The 22,730-nt window shown below is 46.3% G+C and overlaps 1 protein-coding gene and 1 pseudogene across 4 annotated transcripts in view; one reads left to right on the top strand and one right to left on the bottom strand.

The window, feature by feature from the left end:
• Positions 1–22,730, bottom strand: part of LOC142568055 (uncharacterized) — a 403,528-nt gene that overhangs the window by 112,271 nt on the left and 268,527 nt on the right. The window lies entirely within an intron of this gene.
• LOC142568057 (uncharacterized) lies at positions 19,020–20,459 on the top strand (annotated as a pseudogene).

Here is a 22,730-nt window from a genome sequence, read left to right as displayed (position 1 = left end):
CCTGACAAAAGAGGAAGTGCCATTTGTATGGCATGCACCACAAGATGAAGCGTTTCGAGAGCTCCAGCGCAGTCTCCAATAGCCACCCATTTTGGCGCACTTCGACGACAACACGGAAAGAAATCCACACCGACGCCAGCAGTTACGGCCTCGGCGCCGTTCTTGCTCAGAGACAAAACGGACGAGAACACATCATCTCTATGCCAGTCGTTCTTTATCGAAGGCAGAGTCAAACTATTCCACAACGAAAAAAGAATGTCTGGCAATAGTGCGGGCAACATCAAAATTTCGCCCATATGTATATGGCCGACCCTTTACTGCCGTTACCGATCACCATGCTTTGTGCTGGCTAGCAAACCTGAAGAACCCGTCCGGACGCCTCGCGAGATGGAGTTTGCGGCTGCAGGAGTTCGACATCTCCATATTCTACAAGAACGGAAGAAAGCATTCAGATGCAGACTGTTGTCCCGAGCCCCCTTCGAGCAACCACCACCGTGTACAGACGACGACTCAACTTTTCTGGGTATGGTTACCGCCTCCGATTTTGCCATGCAAAAGCGAGCCAACCCTGAACTTAGTGGCCTCATTGAGTACCTTGAAGGACGAAGTGACGGCGTACCACAAATCTTCAAGCGCAGTGTGTCCGCATTCTGCTTGAGAAATGGTGTTCTAGCCAAAAAGAACTTCGATCCTACAAAGAAGGCCTACCTTCTTGTTGTACCATTGTCGTTACGTCCGGAAATTTTGCTGGAATTTAATGATGAAGCAACATCTGGACACCTCGGCTCTGCACGAACCCTTGCGCGGATTCGAGAATGTTATTACTGGCCACGTATTGCCGAAGAAGTCGAGCACTACGTCCATACGTGCAGAGAGTGTCAACGCCGCAAGACTCCCCCAACGAAACCTGCCGGATTCCTGCAACCGATCGAACCCTCGACAAGACCGTTCCAGCAAGTTGGATTGGACTTTCTTGGGCCTTTCCCGACGTCCAGCGCTGGGAACAAATGGATTACTGTTGCGACGGATTACTTGACACGCTACGCAGAAACGTGCGCACTCTCAAGCGCGACCGCTGAAGAAGCCACCAGATTTTTAATTTTTCATATCGTCCTGCGTCATGGCGAGCCAGAGGCCATTATCACTGACAGGGGGACAGCATTCTGTAGGTCTATTCGATTGAGCGAAGTTTCTCTGCACCTTCTGCACCTATTCACAGTGCACTGCACCTTTCTCCGAGGTGCAACGGTGCACCATGCACCCCCGTGTTTGATTGTACGGGGTGCAAGGCAAGGTGCCGCCGCGGTGCAGTGCACCCTTGAACCTTGCAGCAAGTGGGTGCAGCCCGGCACACCACAAATGGCATCCCCTGAACCTTTTACGCCTATTCGATTCAGCGAAGTTTGCACCTACTCACGGTGCACTGAACCTAGAACCTCGATTCCCCGAGGTGCAGCAGTGCACCCTGCACCCCTGTGCTCGATTGTACGTGGTGCAAGGCAAGGTGCCGCCGCAATGCACTGCACCCTTGAACCTTGCAGTGAGTGGGTGCAGCCCGGCACACCACAAATGGCACCCCCTGAACCTTTTAGGCCTATTCAATTCAGCGAAGTTTCTCTGCACCTACTCACGGTGCACTGAACCTAGACCCTCGATTCCCCGAGGTGCAGCAGTGCACTCTGCACCCCCGTGCTCGATTGTACGGGGTGCAAGGCAAGGTGCCGCCGCGGTGCAGTGCACCCTTGAACCTTGCAGCAAGTGGGTGCAGCCCGGCACACCACAAATGGCATCCCCTGAACCTTTTACGCCTATTCGATTCAGCGAAGTTTGCACCTACTCACGGTGCACTGAACCTAGAACCTCGATTCCCCGAGGTGCAGCTGTGCACCCTGCACCCCCGTGCTCGATTGTACGTGGTGCAAGGCAAGGTGCCGCCGCAATGCACTGCACCCTTGAACCTTGCAGCGAGTGGGTGCAGCCCGGCACCCCCTGCACCTTTCCGTTTGTGGTGCCGTGCACCTTTTTCTGAATCAGACAAACCTTGTAGTGACCTGATGCAGGCCATATTGCGGTACAGCCAAACTACTCACTGCAGAACTACCGCCTACCATCCGCAAAGTAATGGTCTCACAGAACGGCTAAATAAAGCCCTGGCGGACATGTCGATGTACGTTGACGAACATAAAATGTGGGATGAAGTACTCCCTTATGTCACCTTTGCGTATAATACCGCCATTCAGGAGACAACTGGGCTAACACCATTCGCTTTTGTTTACGGCCGGGAAGTGACTACAACACTCGACGCCATGCTCCCTCATGCGAATGAAAGTGACCCACATGCTGACGTGGCGACGTTGCAGCAGCGCACCGAAGAGGCCCGGCAGCTCGCTCGAGTACAAACCGCAAGACAGCAAGCAATTGACGTCTTCTCTAATTGCCGGTGTGTAGCACTACTCGTGACAGTATACACGCGTGCACCCACTGTCTCCTATCACAGTAAGAGTGCCGATAGGCCTAATAATTGTAATGGTAGGTCTTGAGAGCCGTTTCGGACGTGCCTGTGGCGATTTGAGGCTTTGGGGGCATCCATTTTTTTTTTTCAGAAGTTTTTCCGGCCCTTAGGGAATCCGAAAAATCAGACGACTGTACATATGCCTTTGCTGCGACCAACAAAGCAGTTCAAATTATCCGTCAATTCTAAGATACTTCAAATTATTATTAAGATTTCACTGTACATACAAAGCAAAATAAATATTGAAAATATTGATGTACAAAGCATGTTGCCGACATCTTGAAACACTTCTTTTTGAACCTGGTACAGCAAGTGTGAATGATGTGTGTAATGGATTTTAGTAAAACAAGTTTGGCAATACACGGCTGAGTGTTTGCTCTCTGTGTCAGTATGTCATCACGTAGCATCATGTAATAGCTTCTCGCAATTTTTTACATCGTGCATATTTTTCAAGTGGCTGATGGGTGCTTTCCAGATACGCTAGGCATGAAGTCGATGTTTTCATATATGATGTTCCTGTAAAGAGTTTTCACACTGTGACCACATTCTGTAAACTTGGCAAAACTCTTTGAATTGAAAATTCTTAATCCTTTATTGCAGCTGTAAGCTTTTCATGATTCTTAAAATGTGAGAAATGTAGCGAAACTAAATTTTTAATAGGTAGAATTATTTGCAGCTTGAAGGGGTTCACACACATCACTGATGGCAGCACCGTTCAGGCATGCCACCATAAAAGGCCAAGCTGCAAAACATACTGGCAAGCTTAAGAGTGCCCTAAATAGTATACAATAGCTTTCCTATGAACCACATCGACGGGTGCAGAACTCGCGGCGCTCCGTGCTGCACTTGATTTCATTAAGCAGAAGCTGCCGCCACAATGGACAGTCTTTAGTGACTCCAAGGCAGCCCTTCAGTGCATACGAAGCCCAATGCGCCGCGGACCCAATGAACAACTGGGCTCAGAAATTTGGCACATATATCATCAAAGCCATGACAAGGGACACAACATAATGGGAATGACCACGCCGACGAAGCCGCCCGATCTGCACATGAAAGTGGTCAACGAGTCTTCATTCCGCTTTTGCGAACAGACGCTGCGGCTGAGCTGCAATTTATGTCCCGTGAGTGTACCTTGCCCCTGTGGGACTCTAATGTTTTCACCGTGCGTCGGTCGCGTTCGTTGTCTCCGGACATACGGATACACCTCCCGCCTGGATTACCACGACGTGAACAGACCATGCTTTACTGTCTGTGGCTAGGCGTTGCCTTTACAAACTCGTACGCTTTCCTCATAGGAATGGCCAACAGCCCCACGTGCGACACATGTAACATCGACGAGACGCTAGCACACATTATCTGTGTCTGCCCGCGGTACAGTGCTGAGAGACAAGTGATGTGCAGAGTACTGGACCAGTTGGACAATTGTCCACTTTCAGAACTGAAAGCTTCAGGCCAATGCTCCGAAAGAACATCCGCGTTGAAGGCCTTACTCGCGCTATTAAGGTTCTTGCGGTCCACGGGGCTTCAGGACAGACTAAGAATGCCGCCCCCTACCGCTCTATAGTGTACGCACTTTGTTCGTGCTTGTCTCCCTTTCTTTCTACCTCCCCCTTCCACTCTGTTTCTCTTTTTATCCCCCTTAAAGGGAAGCTGAAACACTTTTCGATAAAAATGAGTTCTCTGCGGCATTCTACAGTATTGAGTCCCCTGAACACGAATATCTGGTTCAAAAAGGGCGGAAACAAACGCAAGCGGCTGTTTTTTCAAGAAAATGTGCACCAGTGCTTTAGGGCATCGCGCGAACGCCGCTGTTGTCGGTGATTGGTCGGGGCCGCTGTGACGTCGTTGGCGGTAGTCTCCGGTCGGCGCCGCCGCATGTCTCCGTTTCAGAGCGTAGCACCATTCCTTTCTCTCTGGTAGCACGCGGTTCTGCTGTTCTGGCTTCATAGCTGAGTTGTAAGATGGAACGTTCTCGCTGTCTCCGACAGCTTGTATTTTCCCCGTACATGTTTGAACCCACAGCCGATACGGAAAACGATGGCGGCAACGACGATGTTGAGTGTGCCAACAGCGAGAGCGATGTGTGCACCTTCTTGCGCGCTGGAAATCTTAGCTGTTACGTATGTTTTTTTTTTTTTTCATGTAGCTGCACGTTGCAATGACGGGAGAAAAAATGCGCTAAAGTGTCACTGGGAACATGCTGCTGGAAGAATGCCGAAGCACTCTTCTCATTAGATTCTAAACACGGGTGCAATTCCACGATGTCAAGCACCTTGCCGCTGCTTGTCTAAAGTCCCGTGGTTTTTTCAGCGTTGATACACGATCGCGAACATAAGTGCCACGTTTCAAAGCGCGCACATGCAGTGCTGTGAGGTACAGTCATGGAAGTTGCTTATCATACACATCCAGAGATGACCAGAGGTATTATACGTGCAATATTCATACTATGGTTCAACGACTTTGCGAGTGGGGCTCGATCAAGAATCGGTATGCGTGCTCCATGCTAGTGTTGACATAAAGATATTAGGCAGTTTTAGCACCGCCGTGTGGTGAACACGATAACTGAACCGTACGTCGAATGTCACTAGGCAAGCCTACACTCCATTTGATACCTCAGGTGCAACGCTGTGGAAGCTACGCTCGAAGTCCGGTCACCAAAATTTATTACTGCGCGCGTTTCCGTCTATGCTTCGCAGCGTGCCAGCGGCGTTTGCTCGCGCACGTGAAGCTGCCGCGACAAGGTGCAATTAAAAAATACCGAAAAGAAATTTTTTTTGCCAAGCAGCGATGCCTGTATTGGGCTAGACCACGTGGAACACTGATAACTTCAATACCTCACAATGTTACTTCATTATTTGAGCCCGTTCGCCTTGCCACGGGCGCGGCTGTGCCGACGCTCGCTTTTGCGGCATTTCGCTGCTGGTAGCAAGCTGTGAGTGCGAAATCTACGGAACGAAGTTTTTACATGCCGAGTTCAACTACTCTAACGCGAGCATGAATATATAACCGTAACGCCTCATGTCGTGCGATTTGAACACGAATGCTGAACAGCTAAATGTGCGGGCACCGCGAGGTAGGACGAATAACAAATATCACTGAATGCGCAAGCGTACCCCCGGCCAGTTATTTCACCGTATCAGAACAGCGCTGAACAAACAGCTGTAGTACAGTGTTCCGTGACAAAGCGGAGAGGCAAAACAGGATGAAAACGGCAAGCACTTTGCACGTAGGTGCATATTCCGGGCTGTGCCTCCACCTCGCTTCGTCGTAGACCGTTTGTTCGACACTAAGGTGATCATCTGGTAAAAAATTGCCCGTGTGCACATTAAAACCCTTACCTCACGCTTTCTCCTCTTGGAGAAGGCCACTTTTGGAGGTGGCGAGGTGTTTCTCTTGTAGGAGAATATAGACGGAACAACGCCGGGCTTCAGTCATGCCGATTTAACTGGAATACCGATTGCCCGCATCGTTGTCAAGCTCCGATGATAGTCACTGTCGCGGAAATGTTCCGAGCACAGCACAGTTGATTTCGTCGGCACAAACTTATCTCTCCTCACCGCACGTACCCACTGCGCTGCAAGCTTCTTTTCCTTCGGGAATTTGTGAAACACCACATCGTCTCGCCCGCCTGTGTTCGCGCAGCCGAATGCTGCACAGAACGAGGGCATGTTGGGCGCCCTTGGCTGTAGGCACTCACGCAGCACAGAAGGAAAGAACAGTTGATGAAAATCACAAAACAAACGTGAGCGGCGGCGGCGGCAGCAGCAGCAGATCTCTCGTAGCGTCGTTCAGTAAAGCGCAGGACGGAAAGAGGCATGCCAGCACATGTCAGCACGCCGGTCCGCAGCTCGGTTGGCTCGGTCTCCGCCCATGACGTCGCTCTCGCCGGTTCTCTCCTCTGGCAACAACCTCACCCGGCGCTCCGGGAAGCGATGGGGGTGTGTCCGCGCGGGTGATTTAGAAAGCGATTTCCGCCCCTTATATTAACAAAACGAAAAAAAAATTCGGAACCGTAAATTATTAGGTCTGTTCTTCCCAATCCCAGCAATTCATGGAAATTGAAAACCGTTTCAGCTTCCCTTTAACCCTTCCCCCTGCGCAGGGTAGCCAACCGGAACTACGTCTGGTTAACCTCCCTGCCTTTCTCTGCATTATTTTCTCTCTCTCTCTCTCTCCTATGAACCAATTTCAGTTTTGTTTCTCAGGGGGTGTGTATGTTTCACAGCGCTGTGTATGTCATCTTCGCAGTCCTTGTCCTTCGCACTGTACATTATTTTTGATCATGAATTACCAACTAGCTCAAGCAACCACCCTAGGTCCATGCGTTGCAACACAGAAGGCGGTCATGTGGAAGCCCGACATCGCAACCTTTGGCACTTGCTCCGACTCACTCAATTGCCTGTTAAGATGCGACTCACTACACAGCCCAGTATAATAGAACCATAACGGACCATCGAGTGAGCTGGAGCGAATGCCAAAATGTCACAATGTCGCAGTCTCCTGCGGCCATTTCTGCCATTACTTAGTACCCTGCCAAACAGGGTACTAAGTAATTTGTGATTTTCATAACACAGCAGCTGTTTCAGAACTTACATGCAGGGCCAGAGCAGTAAAGTATTGTTAATTCACATTTCACAGGACTGCAGAAAATGTCAGAAAAACAAATGTCAAATAACTCTACACACCTAGAAAACAACAAACAAGTGCTTACCACATTAGCATGCCTTTATTTACAGAAGAAATCCACAACCCTCGTTCCTATTTGTGGCCAACAAGTGGTTGCAGTGGCAAGGGCCTCACGATTTCCTTTATAGATGATCTAAACACTAGAGTTTCATCATGCGAGTAGACAGGCTTTTCACTACCATGCGTAGATTCCGATTATTTTTTATCAGTTAGCAGGTCGGCAATACACCATCTATCATTATAGCCGGTGGAATGGGTTGGATGCCAGCGCACAGGTCTCAGTAAAATCATTTTTCATCCTCGACAGCTTCTGTCACGTTTTACTGACATCACATGCATCATGCACCGAGTCAAAACAAGACTACTGCTTGTTGCAAACATTGCAGATGAATCAACAGGATTGTGGATGGCAACCACACAGTGTTTTGCGCAGCAAAAAATGCACGAGGCACAAAGCATTTCTGGCACTCCCACATTTCCTCTGTGCCTTCCTGTATAGTTAATGCTGACAACTATGGCAATGTGTACTCCGTGGCTTCATCTAGGTTGCACACTAGTGCCCGCCTTTTCTCCTTCACATCGCACATTTCCGGTGCTCCACACTCGGCATGTCACCCAATTTAACTGGCAGGCAGCCAAATATGTATGAATTAAAGAAAGTTTGGCGCCATTACATAAAGTAGTATTGACCATTTTCACGAAACGCATGCCACACCACAATTCATAAGTTCAATCACACATAGAAAGCTATGTGTGATCTGTATTGATTCGTATATATAAAACCTCTGCATCAGCTGTGTAGATGGGTCACTTGTCAAGCTCTTTCGAAGTTCCCAGAAGAGCGCCTCAAAAAGAAATTGCAGAAGGTCTTACAGACTCGGATGTCCCGGAAGAATCACTTTTTTGAAAACATTGTTTTTGGAATCTACAGTGTCTGATACATCACCTCAGAAATTTGGACCAATATTTTGGTCGTAATGGCAATTTACATCATGTCGGTGAGCTATATTTTTACTGAGGAACATGCAAAAGAAGGTCCTTTTTCCGTGACGCGCAGTTGCCGTTGCAAGTTTCTGACCACAGCCATCTTGATCTTGTTTGAAAAAGCCAGTCTTCTCATTTAGTTTTTGTGCCCCCGCTATTCTGTGCGCTGAATGGCTACAAAGAAAAATGCCACGAAAAAACTGTCCCGATGCACAATTCCATTCGTCGACTGAGACGTGATCGTAAGCACGCCATGCCATTGGCAGATTTTCGTCGCTGACTGCTCGGGAGTGCGAAACTTGGCGTGAAGCTATGTCAAATTCAGTTTGCTGCAAGCCATAAATTTGGCAAGCAGAACAAGAAACAAGGGGTATCAAATTTTCTAAAGTGCGCAGCAGCTTTGGAAGATGCTGGCAATAGCTTGCAGGAGCCTCTCCCCATGACTACAGAATAGGCTTAGGAGATGAAAGCGGTTCTGGCAGCGGCTAGTGTACATGCGGCATTCCAGCACAACTACTGCAGCCCGATGATTTGTAGAAAGTGAAGAATGCTCAAGAAAAACTGCAAGACTTTGCTTTAACACCAGCTACCAAGTGAAAATCGGATTTTCTCGTTCACACTGATACAGCACGGCTGGCTCGGATGCAATGGAGATGCGCTTCATTATCGTAAGCTTCGATTCTATAAATGCCCTGCTGTCTTGTGTAAAGTGCAAGTTGTGGTGCGGCAGTGGACAAAGGTGAACGTGACTGCGGTCTCAAAATAGAGACGGTCATCTCGTGTGCTATCTGTGGCGATGCCACGTCGGCTCAGAGTTCGCCACGTGTGAGCGGCAGCCAAGCGTACACCCCGTTCCTCGTTAACAATCCCGCTGTGCACAATATGCGGAGCACTGGCAATTGGCAAATGACATTAAATGACACTTTTTGCGATTAAATTTATTCATCTCGTGTGCAATCTGCCTGATACCGTGTCGAGAAGAAACAATAGAAGGTAATTATTAGTTATCTAGACAAATACTATGTATATGCAAAATATAACTGGATATTTAAAATAAACACAAAACACTCAATGAGCATATGCAGTTTCATCAGATTTGATTCAGAAATAAAGGTATCTCAATAACCCATGTACACCCCTTAAACAATGGAAGTGAAATGTTAATTATCTTAAGAACTGACCTACAGCAAAATAACATTTGAAATCAGCACAAAAAATGTCAAAAGACAAGAGTTTAATATTGATGAAAAAATGGTGAACATATGTCAATAGCAGTGACATTTGTTTTTCTCAATTTTTTCAAAATAATTTTGCACACCTACCAAACGTTCACTGTGCCATATCACTAGCTATAAGAGAGAATAACGGTTCTTTTTGCAACAAGAAGCTACATGTCTGGAGCACACAACATAGGAAGCAGTTTTGCCAGTTATTTTTTTAACTGTCTTTTTGTGTGATTAATGCATGGCCATGTTCAAAACAATGGAGGTTCAGTATTACTAGTATAAATTAATATTAACCCACTCTAACACTGCTCCGTTGCTGTGAATCTTGTGCTTTATGCTATTGATCCACACGTCATTTATATATTTCTTTCAGGTCGCTTATTTGGCTATTGTAGGAAGAACAAAATACATTGTTTTCTTAACTATGTTATGAAACAATGAACCTACCGAAAACATAACTGCATTTTTAGAATCGGGACAAGAAACTGAACAAGCATGCAGACTTATCAAGTTTGGTTCAAAAATAGGTAAGGATACCTGTAATCACCATGTCCCCCTATATGGTGGATCCACACGACGGACGAACTCCGTCTTTCTCGCGACGGACAGCGCATTACGTGACTACGCGTCATGGATTTGTGCCGTCCGCGCGTCGTCCGTGACCCCCCCGGACGGAAAATGCCGAGCTATTTTTCGCATCCGGATTTTGGGGGTCGAATGCTGCGGATTTAGCCTAACATGCTCTACAGTCTGGCAACAAGCGCGGCTTTGGGATCTTTCTGTGACAGCTTCATCGCTGCTGACATCATTCGTGTCTGTGCGCGCGCGACTACACGAGGCACTTAAATGAACCTGAGCGACGACGCAACTGTTTTTTTTTTTACAACTGGTAGAGCAGTTCCCCGCGTTGTGGGACATGACGCTCACCGAATACGCCGACACTAAAGCCAAGGAGACAATTTGGCAGCATATCGCCAGCGAAATGGGCCTGGAGTGGCCAGCGCACGGGCCATACGACACCAGTCATCATCATCATCATCAGCCTGGTTACGCCCACTGCAGGGCAAAGGCCTCTCCCATACTTCTCCAACAACCCCGGTCATGTACTAATTGTGGCCATGCCGTCCCTGCAAACTTCTTAATCTCATCCGCCCACCTAACTTTCTGCCGCCCCCTGCTACGCTTCCCTTCCCTTGGGATCCAGTCCGTAACCCTTAATGACCATCGGTTATCTTCCCTCCTCATTACATGTCCTGCCCATGCCCATTTCTTTTTCTTGATTTCAACTAAGATGTCATTAACTCGCGTTTGTTCCCTCACCCAATCTGCTCTTTTCTTATCCCTTAACGTTACACCTATCATTCTTCTTTCCATAGCTCGTTGTGTCGTCCTCAATTTGAGTAGAACCCTTTTCGTAAGCCTCCAGGTTTCTGCCCCGTAGGTGAGTACTGGTAAGACACAGCTATTATATACTTTTCTCTTGAGGGATAACGGCAACCTGCTGTTCATGATTTGGGAATGCCTGCCAAACGCACTCCAGCCCATTCTTATTCTTCTGATTATTTCCGTCTCATGATCCGGATCCGCCGTCACTACCTGCCCTAATTAGATGTATTCCCTTACGACTTCCAGTGCCTCGCTGCCTATTGTAAATTGCTGTTCTCTCCCGAGACTTAAGCATTACTTTAGTTTTCTGCATATTAATTTTTAGACCCACTCATCTGCTTTGCCTCTCCAGGTCAGTGAGCATGGATTGCAATTGGTCCCCTGAGTTACTAAGCAAGGCAATATCATCAGCGAATCGCAAGTTACTAAGGTATTCTCCATTAACTTTTATCCCCAATTCTTCCCAATCCAGGTCTCTGAATACCTCCTGTAAACACGCTGTGAATAGCATTGGAGATATCGTATCTCCCTGCCTGACGCCTTTCTTTATTGAGATTTTGTTGCTTGCTTTATGGAGGACTACGGTGACTGTGGAGCCGCTATAGATATCTTCCAGTATTTTTACATATGGCTCATCTACACAGTGATTCCGTAATGCCTCCATGACTGCTGAGGTTTCGACTGAATCAAACGCTTTCTCGTAATCAATGAAAGCTATATATAAGGGTTGGTTATATTCTGCACATTTCTCTATCATTTGATTGATAGTGTGAATATGGTCTATTGTTGAGTAGCCTTTACGGAATCCTGCCTGGTCCTTTGGTTGACAGAAGTCTAAGGTGTTCCTGATTCTATTTGCAATTACCTTAGTAAATACTTTGTAGGCAACGGACAGTAAGCTGATCGGTCTATAATTTTTCAAGTCTTTGGCGTCCCCTTTCTTATGGATTAGGATTATGTCAGCGTTCTTCCAAGATTCCGGTACGCTCGAGGTCATGAGGCATTGCGTATACAGGGTGGCCAGTTTCTCTAGAACAATCTGTCCACCATCCTTCAACAAATTTGCTGTTACCTGATCCTCCCCAGCTGCCTTCCCCCTTTGCATATCTCCTAAGGCTTTCTTTACTTCTTCCGGCGTTACCTTCGGGATTTCGAATGCCTCTAGACTATTTTCTCTTCCATTATCGTCGTGGGTGCCACTGGTACTGTATAAATCTCTATAGAACTCCTCAGCCACTTCAACTATCTCATCCATATTAGTAATGATATTGCCGGCTTTGTCTCTTAACGCATACATCTGATTCTTGCGACACCAGTAAGTAGTCTTAACTATATATTTGGGCGCTGTCACGTGGATAGACTTCGTGTACATAACGTTGGACACGTCGGCGTCTAGGAGTGACAGGATTGGTTTGATTACTGCCAAACATGCTGTTGCAGCAGAGGCACGGTCGCTCGATAAAAACGCAAGGTTTGATCAAGCACCAGTGGCATATATCCCAAACGCTGTTACTAGCGGATGCCGACATCCCTGGCCACCGACGCGTCATACGCAATATTGCGGCGAAAGTGAAGATATTCACGGAAGTAGCCGTCGAAGAATAGCACGTACGTCTGCGTACTGTAATGTGGAAGGCGTTGTGGAATAATCAACGTTGTCTATACGTGTGACGTCGTTCCCACGACAAATTGATTTATTTATTTTTATTTGTACATATTGCAGTCTATACAGACCAAGCAAGTGGACGTATTTCTGCAAACACTCATTTAAGACAAGAATATGTGTTTTTGTGTTAGACATATGGAACAGAAAAGGAAAAGAAAAAAAAAAAAGAAAAAGAACAAGTTCTTCTTCTTGTACTCTAATAAAGGACGATATTCACACTATCAGAAAGATGCACTGGGAAAGTCAGTCATGTCATATGATGACATGGCGACTGACATAACACAGCGAAATTTTTATGTGGTACTAATATGTTTTCATTTACAGAAGCCCTACGACGCTTCTTTGACAACAAGAGGCGCACCTACCGCTTGGAGAAAAAGAAGGTGGAAACAACAAAGAGCGGAATGGCATGCTCAGATGTTTACCGAGGCCGCTGGTGCTTCTATAACATTCTCAAATTTCTGGACGTGGCGAAAGTGCCCTGCCGGCGTTCGGTGAGTGGTGAAACTCACCAAGCTATGCCGGAGAGCTCAGAGGTAAATTTCCTTTTTTCATCTGTGTGATAAACCGCTTCTGCTAGATGAAATATTGGAAGATATGTGCTATTTAGTAAGATGTTACAATAGCAAGATGCCGTAATACGTGTCCATTAACATATCTTGTTAAGCATATTGAAGTAGCTCCAAATGCTGTTAGGTGTAGATGAGATATGATAATAGTTTTGGCACTTAAGTTCAAATTTTGCATTTTTGTTTGTGTGCTGCAGTAATAAGTTATTGCTTGCAGATAATTATTATATAGGTTTTAGTAGCAAACGATCCTCTTGTTGTTTGAAAAGAGACTGATAAATTAAGGAAGTGCAAGAGACTTAATACATTATTTTCCTTACTGCAGACAGCCCAAGTCAATGAAACTCCAGATGCTACAGATACAGAGACCACAGCCCTGGACGATGACAGCAGTACCGTGGCTGACATACCGATTGGCAAGGCATCTGCTGCGACCTTTCGTTCATCAGTGGGCAGGAAGCGTCGACAATCTGCTATGTGGTCAGCTGATATGTGGACACAGAGGCAGAATGTGCTTCAAAAGATAGCAACCAGCATCGACCAGCCAGCAAAAGCTACACAATCCGAAGATGCAGCTGAATGCTTTGGGAAGTTAGTTGCTGCGCACATGGGCCTCGTTCCAAAGGCTGACATTATCGCATGCGAAACGGCCATACTGAAGACTCTGGAAAATTATGTGGACAGGACTTAGTGAAGAAGCTTGTGTGACATCATCTCAAATGAGAAGTTATTAGAAAGGAACTCAGTTGCAATTTTAATAAAACACTTTTTGTTTGTATTCTAGCAGTTCACTTGTCATTCCCATAGTTAAAAATGCCGACAATTTGGCAGGGCACAAGACGATTTCTCCCTTATAATATAGACAGCATGTTCAATTTCACAAAACAAATTTAATGCATGATACAGCATAATACAAATGCACCTTGCATTGTCTCTATACAACCTTAAGGTCTTCTGTATGCGTTTGCATCCAAGTGCGCTGATTGCTGCTGCCATGACACAGCACCCCTGCCATTTAAAAATGCACATAAACTCTCTCGCACTGCAGAACCAACAGCATTAATTCTTCCACGGGAACTGGGCTGTGCAGAGAACAGTGATCCGGTAGACGTCTCAGGACTCGAGTCAATAGAGTGCAAGTCGGTGGCGAGAAAGTTGTGCAATACACATGCGGCATTTACCATTGCTATCACCCTTTCGGGCTCAGCATTGATTACAGTGTGCAGAAATCTGAATCGATTTGCAAGTACTCCAAAGACGTTCTCAACGACTCGCCGAGCCCTGGATAACCTGCAATGTAAACACAAATCGTTATGTTTCATATCTGTTACACCACTGGAGATGACAGCAGGCTTTAACTACCACTAAATCTTACAATGTGTAAAGTGTCCCCACTGGTTTGCTTGCCCCAACCCAGCAAATGCATTAATTACACTGGGTCATCTCGAAGCTTTCTATTTCATAATTGCGACAATTCCGGAGTTATCACGTGTTCCATATCATCGTTACATTTCACATAGTGCCGCTTCAGTATAGAGGCATAACTTACCTGTAATTAAAGATTGTCTTCTCTTCTGTTAAGGAAGAACCCCCATAGGGCTTCATCAAGTTTCTTCCTATAGGGAAGGCGTCATCTGCGACGAACACGGGTGGCAGGAGCACATCGGGCGAGCTTGCGACCTTCACAAGTTCTGGAAGACCAGCCGTCATGTTTGATACACGTGCTTGTAGCGGCGTCGTTTGCCAGACGCCCGCATCTCCTTGTGAGCCGGGTGCACCAACATCCGTGTACAAAAACTTGTAGTTGGCATCAACGACGGCAAACAGTATAATGCTGAAGCTCTTCTTGTAATTTCTGTACACTGTTTCAGAATTCGCTGGCTTCGTAATTAGTACATGTTTCCCGTCCATGGCTCCAACGCAGTTTGGAAAATTCCAGTTTTGATTGAAACCTCCGATTACATCTTTCCACTCATCTTCGGTGCATGGCCTTTTCAGGAAGTCATTTTTCATCTCTTCATAAATCACCGTACACGTTTGGTGAATAATATCATTTACACTGGAGTGGCCGAGCCGAAATTGTCGACTCAAAGAGTGGTGGCTCTCTCCTGCATATACGACAAAAAAAAGAAAAGCATATCATCAGTAATTAGCAGAGAAATTTTAAGGCAACGAACTTTTACATCAAGGATGGCCAAGCTGTTAAGAAAGCTTTCGTAGCCTTACTATTTTGCTACTTCCTGAAATCTGACGACTTTGCAGGCACTTCACAATAGACGGTGCAATTCCTTCTCTACCCGCGAGCATTTTTCAAACTGCGCACGTAATTTAAACCCAGGAGCCTGAGATACAACGCATGGGAGCGATGTTTTCAGTGGAAATGAAAAAATGTGAGGCACTTGCCTGAAGCGAGGTATCGTAGCGTCACCTGTAGCCTTGTTTCCGCTGGTATTGCTCGCCGCATCACGGTGTCCTGCCTTCCTATGCGAGGTCCCACACGCGACAGCAACTGAAGAAACTGCTCTCTTGTCACTCGAAGCAGCCTTCGATGTCATTCTTCGATGTCACTCACCAAAACCTCTCGGTACAAGTGGTTTTGCATACCGAGATGCTTGTTGGCGATATAGTCCTTTTGCCAACAAGACCTCTTTCGGTGAAACAAATACTCGTCATCATCCAATTCGGACAAAACAACAGCCATTGCGGCCAACCGTCGTTTTCTCTCGACCTCCATCTTCATTCAGAGTGAAAAACACGCATGAAAGTCTGGATGGATGGGATGGATGGATGGATGTTATGAGCGTCCCTTTTGGAACGGGGCGGTGGCTTGCGCCACCAAGCTCTTGCTACTGTGCTGCCTAATATCCTACCTAGGTTAAAGGGACACTAAAGGTTAGCAGAAAGTCAAGTTAAAGTGGTAGAGCAATGTTCTAGAACGTCTAAGGCGTCAATATAATCGCGAACAGAGCTTTAGTAACAGAGAAATTGAGGTAACTGCATGACACGATTTGAGACCCCCCAGGGACATTCCGGTACTAGCCCGATGACGAAAGCACTCCTCATAATTTGTGTTACTAATACTCAACTACTCGTATTGAAAATATCATTTCATTTGATTATAAGACGGAAGAAAATGCTACTTGTCTACGTCTATTCGATTCTAAGAAAAAATAACATTTTGACGTTACCCTTCTGTAGTATGGGTGGTCGAAAGGTTTCGTTTTCGCTCGACTCTGCGCCGCGCACGCTTGGAGTTTCAGTAGTTTCGTTATCGCGTCGTGCTGTGCGGGTTCTGCTGGCTCGCGAAACTTTCATTTCGAACAAGCAGTGAGAATGCCACGTCCTTGTGATGTCGTGGTGGGAAGCCCTCGTTGCTTTCCCGCTCCGGAGAGCCGGTGTCGAGGCCGCCGTCGTAGTACGCAACGACGCCTGCAGCGCGAGCCCTCAGCAGCACGTCGCGCTCGTCAGAGACTAAAGTACCGGCTTATGGTCGCGCGTTTCTCCTTCCGCTAGCCACCATACTCCCGCTTTCGCTCTGCTGCCGGCTCTGTCTTGGCTCTGTTTTTGGCCGCGCGTTTGCGTTTTGCGCTGAAAAGCCATAGCGCCGTCTGCGGACGCCGTTCTACTCACCGATGGCGCAACGTCACTATGAGACCATGATGTCATTACTCCTCGATTGGAGGGCGGGCGATTTGAACTGCGCTAGAGGTAAGTGGACGCTTCAGAACGCATTTTCTCTTAAAATAAGTCTCTCCTTGGCACGAAACAAGCGTTTCGAGGTTTCTGGGATGGTATTTCAACAGTCCACGTTCACTTAATAGTAACCTTTAGTGTCCCTTTAACCAATGAAAAAAAAACACTATGAACTACCACGTCCAAATTTTCTGATACCCTATTGCGAACTGTGCTTTTGTACGTCTCCGTCTTTTGTCGTTTCCCTACTTTTCTTCCACCAATCCTCCAATCGCCTCTTACTGATGTCTATTGCGGACCTGTTTGCTTTACCACTGCTCCCGCTGAACCCAAGGGCTTCAAGGAGGCCAGTGGTGCCTAAATCGACCGCTGGATAGACGTCTTCACATTCTAATAAAATATGCGCCGTCGTTTCCCTAGCTTTACCGCAGCAAGCACATTCTGTAGACTGTTCCAGTTTTTGTTAGTCTTTGTTACACTGATGGCGCCATCTAGAGTGAGTAGAAACAAGCAAACATTTGCAACTTACGGCCACTGAGATCCGCTCGGGCCACCACAACATCTTTGAGGCCATGTTCAGCCAATACAGCCACTCTTAAGCCTACACGCCGAGAATCTGAGTACGGCTTTCGAAAACGGTGCCCACTCATCACGAATAATTACTGTCGAATCTTCTGGACACACATTTAAACCAAATACAAGCCTCAGTTTGAAAGTTACGGGCCACACAGTGGACGATGACGACTTGACAGGTTCGAGGCGGGCGGGGGTCACTTCGGGCGGTGCCGCCATCTTTATTTTTCCGGCGCGGTCGTCTGCTCACTCCATCCGTCGTCTGGATGCGCTTCGCAGCCGGACGGGTGGCGGAATAAGCGTCCGCGGGACGGATTTGCGCGGAGTCGTCCGTCGTGTGGATACACCAATAAGAGTAGACATGGGTTCTGAAACTAATTTTGTTAATTTTGGTGTGAATTGAATTATATTTAACAGTACGGGTCAGTTATTTCTGCTGATTGCAAATATCTAATTAGATTTTGCATATCTGCATTATAACAAACAAGGTTTTTTAATACTGAAATTCAATTTCTGAAAGAAATTGCTGTTAACTGAGGGGCCCGATTTTTATTAGTCATATCATAAGAAGCCAACAAACACTGACACGAAGGACAACATACGGGAAATTACTTGTGCTTAATAAATGGAATTAAGAAACGCTAAATTAATGGAGATTGAAGTGAATGAAAAAACAACTTGCCGCAGGTGGGAACCAAAGCCTCGTCCATATGGGCATAAAGACATTTTGGAATAGTTTTACATTATATTAGCCCTGGTAACAGAGACGCCTACATGCCGGTCGGCCCACTCAACCGTATCCTAGTAAACAGCTGCCCTGGCCTTTCCACTAGCAGTGTTGACAGCTGGGAGGGCCAAAAAGTCCGCTGTTATAAACACAAAAATTACGACAAACTGTGCAGGAGACGCGGTTACGTGGTATGCGGCGTGTGAACGGCTGCACTCTTTTCCTGAGAACAAATCCGCTCGCTGTTCACGGCCACTGCCGGAGCATACATGCTGAAGCCGTTCTGGCGCACCGTGGCAGAATTTCCATCAATTTTCTGTGTTTGGTGCAGCGTCACGCAGAAATTTGCGTTTGTAGCAAAATTGCACAATTGGCGCAGGAGTCCCACTCCTAATGACAGGCCTAGCCGTCTTCCATCACAAATCCATGGCCCTTTCGCGTCTTGCCAAACGCTTGATGCGTAGTAACCTTGCGACGACGATCTCCTCCAACCATTCAGGCAGTAAAAAAGATACCTTATGAAACGTTGTCAAGAAGCAAGTGGCTGAACAAACGTAAGCAGTGGTGCAATCAAACCACAAACGTAGCAAAACGCGACAGCAGTCAAGTGTGCCCCTCCGTCCAGCAGTGGGCTGGACGGAGCGGCAGCCATGCAACCGCTTCAAAACCCGTTCTTGTTTGTTGTACAGATTCTGGCATTCCTCGGCACATGGCAGCCCTTGGATTCCTTTTGCGAGGCTATCGTCCTGCCTCTATCACCATGTTACGTCAGAGATCAACACTATGGCGGAAACGCCACATCATCAACCCTTGACGCGGTGTACATCGTGCCCCGACTTGGCTGGCCATTCCCATCGCCTACGACACCAGTCAGCCGGATGTACTTAAGAGCGACGCTTTCATCGGGCCACTTCAGTGGGCTGGACGGAGCGGCAGCCATGCAACCGCTTCAAAACCCGTTCTTGTTTGTTGTACAGATTCTGGTGTTCCTCGGCACATGGCAGCCCTTGGATTCCTTTTGCGAGGCTATCGTCCTGCCTCTATCACCATGTTACGTCAGAGATCAACACTATGGCGGAAACGCCACATCATCAACCCTTGACGCGGTGTACATCGTGCCCCGACTTGGCTGGCCATTCCCATCGCCTACGACACCAGTCAGCCGGATGTACTTAAGAGCGACGCTTTCATCGGGCCACTTCAGTGGGCTGGACGGAGCGGCAGCCATGCAACCGCTTCAAAACCCGTTCTTGTTTGTTGTACAGGTTGGTAAACACCCGTCGTTGCACGCTAAGCGATCCAGTAATATCTGTCTGCTGCTCTTCCCAGGCCCACTGGTGATTCTTTGTGATTTTTTTGAGTGTATATATGTTGTTAAGTTGCTTATGTTAGCTGGGGATGTGGAACAGAACCCTGGTCCTCAAAAGGAGATTCTAGACGCCATTGCGGCCTTGTCGGCTAAAAGTGACGCACGCCATACCGAGGTAATAGGGATGCTATCAGAGGTCCGAGCTAATCAGCAAAAACTTGAGGAAAAAGTTTCCAGCTTAGCCAGTAGGCTCGCAACAGTTGAATCCCTGGTGGAATCATATGAAGCAAATCAGAATGGTGTTGATCTACCGAGAGTAGTCGATGAAGCTGTGCGAGACCAAACTGCAGCAATAACTTCTCGGTTGGACGAGCTGGAAGACCGCTCTCGCCGTGACAACCTTATATTCTACGGGATTCCTGACGTCCCAGCTGAGAACTGGTCCGAATCGGAAACTAAAATTCGAAACTGCCTTACCAATTTACTACAGATAACTTTAATAGATGAAGCCATTTCCCGCGCCCACAGGCTGGGTACCTATGCAGTAAATAAGCACCGGCCCATAATCGTAAAATTCTCGTCCTCAAAACTTAAGCAAAAGGTTTTCACTGAGCGAAAAAAATTCAAAGGTTCTGGCATTTCTGTTAGCGAAGACTTCTGCCGCGCCACACGCTTGTCACAGAAAAAATTGATTGAATTCGGAAAGGCAAGCGGACAGAAATGTGTTACGGCTTAACCGTCTACAAATCGACAAAAAAACTTACGTTTACTGTCCGGTAACTGATCGAGTCTGCGAAATCCACACAAACGAGCTTCGTTCGACAAATTCTGTCCCAAATGCACCTTCTGATGGCCCTAGCAATTCACAAACATAGCGGAGTCATGGTCCGGTGGCAAAAAATATTTCTCTTCTGTATTCAAATATTCGCAGCGTATGCAACAAGCGGGATGCTTTATCTTCTGTCGTCGACACGTGCAGTGCAGATATTGTTATCCTGACAGAGACATGGCTTTCTAGCAAAATTGAAGACCGTGAAATTTTGGAATGCCAGGGTGTTTACCGTTTCTATCGACATGATCGTGATGTGCGGTGTGGTGGCGGTGTACTTATCGGTGTTCGTGATTCGATTACCGCTGCTGAAATTGAGCTTGCGTCGCCATTAGAGCTAGTGTGCACGCGCGTAGGCTTCGAACGCAAAAATTTTATCATTTGCGTCGTTTACAGGCCCCCTTCCTCACCTAACACATTTTGTTCAGACCTTCACGATGCCTTAAATAGTTTAATTTTACGGTTCCCTTCCACGCCACTAATACTCCTTGGGGACTTTAACTTTCCTGGCATTAACTGGCATACTGATCCCCCTTCAACCCAAGAGTGTTGTTCTGAATATTCCGAATTCATCAGCCTTTGCCTCGATTTTAACCTGCACCAGCTTGTCCTGAAGCCTACTCGATGTTCTGCACACTCGGCTAATATCCTAGATTTAATCCTTACTACATCCCCGGAATTTGTTTCGCCCCTAACTTACCTACCGGGTATTAGCGATCATTGTATAATCCAGTGTAATTTGATGTTAACCATCCCATCTGTTAATTCGTCGAAAGTTATACGTGATTACAAAAATGCTGATTTTGCCGCAATTAATAACGAACTAGAAACTTTCATCACTGACTACATTCCAAGTTTCCACACTCGATCGGTTGAAGAAAACTGGTCAATATTCAAAGAGAAAGCCAACTCCTTAATTAACCGGTACATCCCGCAAAAACGTATTTATTCTAATTCTCGCGCACCCTGGTTCAACTCGAGTCTTAAACGTTTACTGAACAAAAAGAAAAGGCTTTTCCGACGAGCAAAATTAACTGGCAATCATGATCGTTGGAATGCTTACACACTAGCACTGAGCGACTACAAGAATGCTGTAGCAGAGTCCAAAACAACATTTTATGAGCACACGTTGCCTTCTTTTTTGAAAGACAACCCACAGAAATTTTGGAGTGTGGTCAACGGTAAAAAATCTAGTGCCATTGAGCTGTGTGACCTTAACAACGAACCTGTCGATCGGAGTGTCTGTTGTGAAGTGTTGAATGACGCGTTCATCTCTGTATTTTCGGATTCTGTGCTGTGCGCAAGCGCTGTTTTTCCTGATGTGCATTATTTTCCAATGCTTCCTATTACCATTGACTTTGATGGCATTGTAAAGTTGATACAGACCTCAAAAGTTTCTGCATGCAGTGGAGTAGATGGTATCAACACGAATTTCTTAAGGGAACTATTACTTATTCATCTATAATTCTGAGCGAAATCTTTGCTCAGTCACTTCAAACCACCATCCTTCCGAATGATTGGAAGGCAGGGATGGTGATTCCCGTACATAAGTCTGGCAGTCGGTACTCCCCACTTAATTACAGACCTATATCCCTAACCAGCGTTCCCTGCAAATTAATGGAGCACATAATTTACTCACACCTGGTTTCATTTCTCGAGTCAAACCTATTTTTTACCCCCTACCAACATGGATTTAGAAAATACTATTCCTGCGAAACACAGCTTTTGTCATTCACTAATGATTTATTCCAGGCGATGGATGCTAACATTATTATTGACTGCATTTTTTTAGACTTCGCCAAAGCATTCGATACTGTTTCACACGAATTACTTTTAACCAAATTAAGTAACCTCAACATTGATCCTAACGTGCTTGCTTGGATCAAGTGTTTTTTGTCTAACCGTTCCCAATTTGTTTATGCTAACGAATACTTCTCTTCCACTGGTCGAGTAACCTCCGGTGTACCGCAAGGCTCGGTTCTAGGACCATTATTATTTCTAATTTATATTAATGACCTCCCAGACCAAATTAAATCATCAATTAAGTTATTCGCCGATGACTGTGTTCTCTATCGTGTCATTTCTAACTCTGGCGACTGCGATACTCTTCAATCAGACATTGGCATAGTACATCATGGTGTGCTAGATCCCAAATGAAGCTCAATTCTAATAAATGTAAGGCGATGCGTGTGTCCCGTGTTGTAAGAAATACCACCCTTCCTACGTACAATATTAACAACATACCTGTAGAAAATGTATCATCATATAAATATCTTGGTATCTACATTACGCACAATCTTACATGGAATATTCATATAAATTACATTTACGGTAACGCTAATCGCATGCTTGGGTTTTTACGGCGTAATTTTTCATCGGCATCTGTAGCTGTCAAGTTATTTCTGTACAAATCCTTAGTGAGGCCTAAACTTGAATATGCATGCTCCATTTTCGACCCTTCTACTCTAAAGCTAAAGAACACCATCGAATCCATTCAAAACCGAGCTGCTCGTTTTATTCTTTCGAATTATTCTCGTCATGCAAGTGTCTCATCAATGAAACTAACCCTT

This window comes from Dermacentor variabilis, unplaced genomic scaffold (genome assembly GCF_050947875.1).
Source record: "Dermacentor variabilis isolate Ectoservices unplaced genomic scaffold, ASM5094787v1 scaffold_16, whole genome shotgun sequence".
NCBI lineage: Eukaryota > Metazoa > Arthropoda > Arachnida > Ixodida > Ixodidae > Dermacentor > Dermacentor variabilis.
The sequence above is the reverse complement of the archived record's forward strand: the minus strand, read 5'-3'. Positions and strand labels throughout refer to the sequence as shown.